We start from the raw sequence: 7,789 nt of genomic DNA, 5'->3' as shown, positions 1-7,789 counted from the left end.
CACAAAAATTTCAAAATTAAAAAAATAGGGCTTTGAAGAAATTCGCACAAATTCGACAAAATTTTTACTTGGAATTTATATGTATGAATAGGATTCAATAATATGTAAAATATATATATCAGATTTCAAGTCAACATTTTCATGACATTTTGTTATTTTTTTTTTCAAACCCCATTTTTTTTAATTTTTAAATTTTCGTTGATTAGGGTGGTCCTTAAAATATCAACTTTATGGGCACAACATAAAGACATTCACAAAAATTGCAAAATTGCAAAATTAAAAATATAGGGCTTTGAAGAAACTCGCCCAAATTCGACAAAATTTTTACTTTAAATTTATATGTATGAATAGGATTCAATAATATGTCAAATATGTATATGGGCAAATCCTGGCGTTGCGGACGTTACGTTCGGACGTTTCTTTTACCAACAAAAAAATTATAAGTTCAAAATTTTTTTTGACAAAAGGGCAGTACTAAAGAGGGCAAAATAATGGAAATTTTAATTTGAATTAATGTGGGTGTATTTTAAATTAATTAATGTATTATAAAATTAAAGTAAGGGTTGGGTTAACCTTAATAAAATTGTATACGTGCGTTGGGGACGTTACGTTGCGGGGCGTTACTCTTTTTTTGTCTTTGTCTTTGAAAAAATTTATTTTTTTAAAGCGATATTGTGGCATTTTATTAAAAGATAAAGTGCTGAGAAACAAGACTATTCGGAGCTTTGTTTCAATAAGAGCGGCGAATCAGATTTCTCAAATAATTGTGAAAATAAATATTAATTAAGAATATGTGGTACTATTCCATTTTTGATACAAAAATGCGAGAACTTGAATTTAATGCATTTTTTCAGATTTTGGTTGACTATTTCTCGAATTCACCCATATCAGATTTCAACTCAATATTTTATCGAATTTTCGCGTTTTTTTTTTCTTAATTATAACTTTTTAGAACTTTGGTAGCTACCCCAAAAATTTTGTATGCCTATTTTTTAGGCAAAATAAAGCAAAGAGTTGCCCTATTAAGGATTTTTGGGGGGCTACCCTGATATATATACATATGTCTTTTTAATGTGTATAGGGTATAAATGAATTAAAACAAGTAAGAGCAGCGCTGTCTTCGGCTATGCCGAAGGCTTCATACCTTTCATGAACATCTGCAAATTTTACTTTGACAGATTACTGCTTTTGAATACATCTGCATACATCGACAGAGGAGTTACATACAGAGGAGTTATATAAAAAATCGCATCTAAACAATCAGAGGTATGGAAGATATACTTTATATGACACCAATCTAAGTGATTTTCACCGCTATGTGATCGGTATGTAAACCGGTAACACAATTTATTGGGTTTAGTTTCGTACATAAAGGAGATATATGGCAAAAACTGGTATCTTAACAATCAGTGCTATAGGAGATAAAGCTTATACAGCATAGATTTTGACGATTTTCTCAGTAGACTTTGTATTATTATTTATAAAATATCTTACGAAATTTATCGGTTTTAGCTGTTCAAATAAAGGAGTTTTACAGTAAAATCCCATATCTGAACAATCAGATGTATGGAAGATATATGTTGTAGTCATCCGATCCTTGTTATTTTCACTGTAAGTATTCTGTTAATAATGAGTGAAAATGGTGCGAAATTTCATGTTCCTAGCTGCATAAATGGAGGAGTTATGATAAAAGACCTCATATCTGAACAATCAGTTGTATGGGGGCTGCAGGTTATAGTGACCCGATCTTTGTTATTTTCGCTGTAAGTCTTCTGTTGATAATGAGTGAAAACAGCGCGAAATTTCATGGTCCTAGCTACATAAATGGATGAATTATAACGAAAAATCTCATATCTGAACAATCAGTTGTATGGGAGCTATAGGTTATAGTTACCCGATCTTTTTAATTTTCACTGTAAGTTTTCTGTTGATAATTATTGAAAACAGTGCGGAATTTCATGTTCCTAGCTATATAAATGGAGGAGTTATAACGCAAAATTTTATATCTGAACAATCAGTTGTATGGGAGCTATAGGTTATAGTGACCCGATCTTTGTAATTTTCACTGTAAGTATTCTGTTGATAATGGGTGCAAGTATTGCAAAATTTCATGTTCGTAGCTGCATAAATGGAGAAGTTATAATGAAAAATCTCATATCTGAACAATCAGTTGTATGGGAGCTATATGTTATAGTGGTCCGATTCTTCCGGTTCCGACAAATGATTAATACATTATAAAAATACACCCACCTACCAAATTTGATCCGGATATCTCGAAAACTGAGAGACTAGATTGCATACAAACAGACAGACAGACAGACGGACAGACGGACATGGCTAAATCAACTCAGCTCGACGTTCTGATCATATAAGTATACATTTTCATGGGTCTATCTCTTTTTGTTCTGGTACTTACAAACATCGGACCAAAGTTATAATACCATTTCATGCTCATGAAAGGTATAAATGTGCTGCAAGAGCTCGCATAACAAAGAAAAGTTTGCGCAAACTGTCGGCACTAAACAAAATCAAGAGAATAAAAATATGGCAAAAAGTGAATTGTGGCAAATGTGGTACCTACGAACAAAGTAGAGGTTACATATGTATGTATGCAATCGTAATTCTTTGCAAGTAACCTCTGCTTCGCTCTTAGGTACCACATTTGCCACAATTCACTTTTTTCCATATTTTTATTCTCTTGCTTTTGTTTAGCGCCGACAGTTTGCGCAAACTTTTCTTTGTTATGCGAGCTCTTACAGCATATTTTTAATTCACTTATACATACCCTATACATATTAAAAAGACAGTGTTGATTACAAAACTCATACTATTTCGGTTACATAAGAAAATGTGTATGCCTATACAGCTCTCTGGACACTGTCGCATTGAAGAAATGTCTTTGGAGGCAAAACTCAGAGGAACTTTGTCTCAATTCATTAATCTACTAAACTCTATTTAATACATATGTAAGCAAGTCCACGCACTTACTCAGCTATTTGCACATCGTCTAAGCTAGTCTAATCTAACCCATTCTGACCTGGTCTGAACAGACCTCGCCTGTCCTAACTTAATTGAGCATAACATAACCTAAGACTTTGAAATTCGACCTCCCAGCCTCAGGCCGAGTTTCGATTCTCCACTTGGCTTGGCATTCCTTATATCACTCTCCCTCGTCTTACAGCTCTTGATTTCAGCCTTTTAGGTCTCCACATTACCATCCTTATTCTCACCCTTGTACCTTTGAAAACTGTCGCATATCTTGCTTCCGAAAGTTTTTCAGATCCACCCTTTTTCAAATGCCCTGATCTTAGCCTTATCCTTCACCAGATTATTGTTGCTATTTTTATGGACCTGGGCTTTTTTAACCTTGGAAGCTCTTTGAACAGACAATTGATTTAATAAGTAGAAATCTCTAGAAAACATAAAGTAAGTATCTAATGCGTAGCGGGCTCTCTAGAATACAGGGAGTTTTGTAGACAAAAAATACCTCATTTAGTATAATGAAAACAGATGGATCAAAACTTGCTGATGGGAAAACCAGGCTGTTATATTTCAGCTGAACTTTAAGAAAAAAACTATGTTATTAAAGGGGCTATCACACAGCTAAACAACCTTAGCTGAATTGGAATCGAGAATAAATTTTTGCTAGGCTCTATATAAGAACAGGAGACATTAAAAGTTCAGTTAGCACAAGAGTATATGTATTTTCAGGACGGAAGCGAGCTAAGCGGCTTATCCGGCCATCACAAGTGACATCTAACAAACTCCGTAATTTAGGCAGTGCAGAACTTCGTACTCTCAGTTGGTATATCACGGAGCAGTGGTCCTTTAACTACCATAGCATTGAATGAGTAATTCGATATACTCTCGCTTTCGTGAGCTGGATGAAATTTTGAATAAAAAGCTCGTGCAAATGCTACGAGTGAAATCCCATACACCATAGACTATGTCAGAGGTCCCTGGACCCAATGATATCGCAAGTAAAATACATAAAATTCTGATGCCAGACGCGATAGAAGGACTGTACTTTTAGAGCCGACGGAGTGCGTTTTTCTTGTTGGCTAGGGGAAAAGAAACATCTGCTTTGTACGCTTTGAAAAATGTCATCCATTATACCCGAAACTTACAAGAAAACATCGCCAATAGAACTTCGCCTTAGACGTGACGATGATGTCAGATAAATTTCGTCTAAAAATTCGTTATAAATGGTCATTAGGACACATCTGATGGTGTAGGTGTTAGTTGATGTTTAAATACAATTTACTGGCTTGGTTCCACTACAAATTCCACCTCAGCAAAAATATTCCGCTTTTGAGCTGCTTAACTGTCGCAGACGAGAGCTTCGGATGGCTAGCAGAAGAGCTTTGGCAGAGAATTAGAAGTCTTGTGTCTAACCTTCTATAAACTCTACACCGGCACAGGTTCTTCGGGTCAGTTAGAACAAAAAGAGTGTACTACAAGGTCAGATATCTTCATCACAAGGCTTTCTTTACTATGCAATTCAAATGTTAGAAAAAGGATGCGAAATATTGAATGTCTTTAAGTGCTAAGGCAAAGTCTTATTTTTTTGCAATCGGACCTAAGTCAGAAATTTTTACCCAAAAGTAACCGGCCTTCGTCCAGCGTTCATGCTATAGCAGTGCAACAGTGTTTTGTTTAACCACTTTTTTGCAGAATGGAAAATTTGTGTTTCAAAGTTGAATTTTCGGTAAAACTCGAAGGTATTAGTGGTAAGATTACTAAATTACTAAACAAAGTTTACATACAACAGTCGCCAAGCGGTACGCACGTTTTAAAGTGGATAAAGCGATTCAAAGAGTGCGGGGAAGAGTTAGAAGATGATCAGCGCTCAGGAAGACCGTCAACCTCAACCAATGAAGACATGTGCTCTTAAGTTAAAGAGATGTTAGACGAGGATCGGCGAATTTCTATAACAGAAATAGCCACAAAATTAAAGGTATCTTATGGATCAGTTCATAAGATTTTAAAGGATCGTGCCGGCCTATATATTTTACGGGAAATCCGCAGGAAAATCTTATCCAACCTATAGTCCATATTTGGCCCCACCGGACTGTTTCTTATTCCCTAAATTAAAACAGGACATTAAAGGTGTAAGATTGAACTCAATAAATGAGGCCGTTTTGAGGTGGTTCAGTTTGAAGTATTTTGATTTTTATTGGGGTGGTCTGGAGAGGTGGCAACACCGGATGCAAAAGTGTATTGAAGCAGAACGTCCATATGTTGAAAACTAAAATTTTGTACCTTTATATATTGTGTTTACTTTGATCAGTCCGGTTACTTTTTGATACGCCGTTCGAATGTTATTGAAATTTAGATAATTTTGGTTAGCTCATTACTTAGTTAAACTTTGGCTTTTTATCTTAAACTGCTTAGGGGAATAACTTATGTAAAAAAAGCGTTTGATTGTGAACAGGATTTCGAGCTGGAGTGAATAGCCAGGTTTAGAGATGAAGTGGATTTAGCGTTTCATTTTATTTAGTCAAAAATATATGTCGTTTGAGAAGTTCATACAATTTGTCTTATACTGCCCGAATTCGATTTCATGTTGCATACTTTTAGGTACATTTTTAAAATCTTTTTAAATGCACGGTTTCTACAAAAAAGCCTCTTCATATGAAAAATGTCCGTCCACTCCCTAAGACATACTCTCTCAACTGCAATTAAGAATCACAACTATGTACCTACTTTTGCACAAATTTTATACAACCACTTTAATTTACTTCAAGTTTCGTTCGCTCATGTTAACGCCTTCGTTGCATTCGCGGGGGCGTTTCAAATATACTACCACCAAATGCACCGCTGACAGTTGCAGCTTTGGTCATTTACACATTTATTACGGTAATTTATGCGCTTAGGAAATGGAATTCTGTTGGCTTTTTTCCATTGCGCGTGCCTTTGGGAGCTTTTCATATACTAAGAGTAGTAACGAGTACGCGTGAAATGAAGGCAAAAAAGAAGTAATATAAATGGTGAAATTATGCGCACAAGATGTTAGTAGTTGATGGTACTCGTGGCAGATGGCAAGCAAGGAAATGAGCAGTTGTTATGCGTGCAGATGGAAGGACTTAAGTAAATATGAACATACTTAGATTTAAGGCGTTGTTTAGAATGAAAAAAGGAAGCTTACGAAGGCCTGAGAGGTTCTGTTCAAAACTGTTCAAATTAGACTACTTTTCGGAAAATGAAAGCAGCATTTTTTTGAACAGAAAAATTTCTCAAAAATATCTCTTATCACTACACTGTCAAAATGTTTATGAAAAATAGTTAAGAGTTACAGGTTTTTGATCTCGGTATATTTTCGTATACATATCGAGCCGTACCGCGAAAAAAAAATAAGCGACATAATTTTCAAAAATTTTTTCCAGAGCATCCATGTAGATGCATTCCTACATCAAAATTTCAAAAATAAATGTCGCTTACATCGGCGTAGCCGAAATGAAATTTAAGGGGGGCTCAAAACTATGAAGCTAGCATTTCAGGGTACTATTTTTTATGTATATAGGTAAAAACTCTAAAGTTAGGGGGCTCGAACAATCACTTAGTTTAAAGTAAACGGCATTGAAAAGTTATATATTGAAATAAATAAAATTTAAGATTTAATGCGTGCATCACTTACCTTCCTAGATTTTCACTTGCTTTTTGATATAGTTGAACATCGTTATTTCAGTTGTTGTTGTTAATATCTAGTAAATAAGTTCTTACATTTGTATAGTTGGTATATAAAATCACTTTACTGGCTGTTCAGTTGCTCGCACTGTATTCTCAAGCGTTACACTCTACTTTTGCTGGCTTTCTGCTGCTCTTTTCTGTTTGCTGTTGCGCTGCGCTATGTTGCCAATTTTCGCGTACTCGCTCTATATACGTATAGTAGGCGTTCGTTGTTGTTATTGAAGCGTTGTTTTTGCTCTTCAAAAACTATGATTGCCGTGCTTTTTCGCTGCTGCCAATTTTATTTACGCTCATTCATTCGCTCGAACACTTTGCTATGTTGCCAAATTTCACTTGACTTCTGTTTTTGACGTATTTGAACTTAAGGAACGCACTTTTTAAACTAATTTTCTTTACTTTTAAATGAATTTGTAAATTTGAAAGTTCAAGCTGTGTAATTTGCACACTACTTAGTTGGGGAGTTATGCAAATATTTGAAATTATTTTATGATGAATTTTTAAAAGTTACACATCGACTGTTTATTTTGTATGCTCTCTCGTTTACCTGTACTTTAAGGGTCTGCTCTTCACTGATATTTTTAATTCATATGTTTTTTTTTATTAAAAGTTTAAATTTGGCCTTTTTTATGCTGCTAATGTTAACCGATTTGTTCGCGCCTTCATTCACGAGAGCGCGTGTGCGTGGGTAAACAGTCGTGGCGTGGTGCCTGCTTTGCTGCTCTATTCGTCGTCTTTCGAAGTCGTTGGAAGTACGCTGGTTTTACAAACAAATTTTTCGCTTTCGTATTTGAAAAAGTCTAAAATCTTGTTACTCAACACTTTTGGTGTTCAATTAACATATATATAAGTTATAGTTTTCTTTTTATATTTATAACCTTTAGTATATCTGTATACTATATATATATATATATATATATATGTATTGTATATATAAAATCAGTTCCGCTTTTATTCCTTTAAAATCCTAGACATCCATACAATGATTTTCCCTCTTTTCTATATATATATATATATTATATATATTTGTGATGTTATTTGTTTTTTTTCCTTTTTGTTTGTTTTTCTAGAAAACTTGTACACCTATTTTACGTGACATTCA

At 34.6% G+C, this 7,789-nt stretch overlaps 1 protein-coding gene across 1 annotated transcript in view; it reads right to left on the bottom strand.

Moving 5' to 3' along the window:
• Positions 1-7,530, bottom strand: part of LOC118748669 (ELAV-like protein 2) — a 101,807-nt gene extending 94,277 nt beyond the window's left edge. The window contains exon 1 of the mRNA XM_036483257.1: positions 6,638-7,530. The gene's annotated coding sequence lies outside the window, so the exon portion shown is untranslated. The remainder of the gene's footprint in view (positions 1-6,637) is intronic.
• Positions 7,531-7,789: the final 259 nt, after the last annotated feature.

The sequence above is a fragment of the Rhagoletis pomonella genome, unplaced genomic scaffold (genome assembly GCF_013731165.1).
Source record: "Rhagoletis pomonella isolate Grant_MI unplaced genomic scaffold, Rhpom_1.0 Rhpom_scaffold_00013, whole genome shotgun sequence".
Taxonomy (NCBI): domain Eukaryota; kingdom Metazoa; phylum Arthropoda; class Insecta; order Diptera; family Tephritidae; genus Rhagoletis; species Rhagoletis pomonella.
The sequence above is the reverse complement of the archived record's forward strand: the minus strand, read 5'-3'. Positions and strand labels throughout refer to the sequence as shown.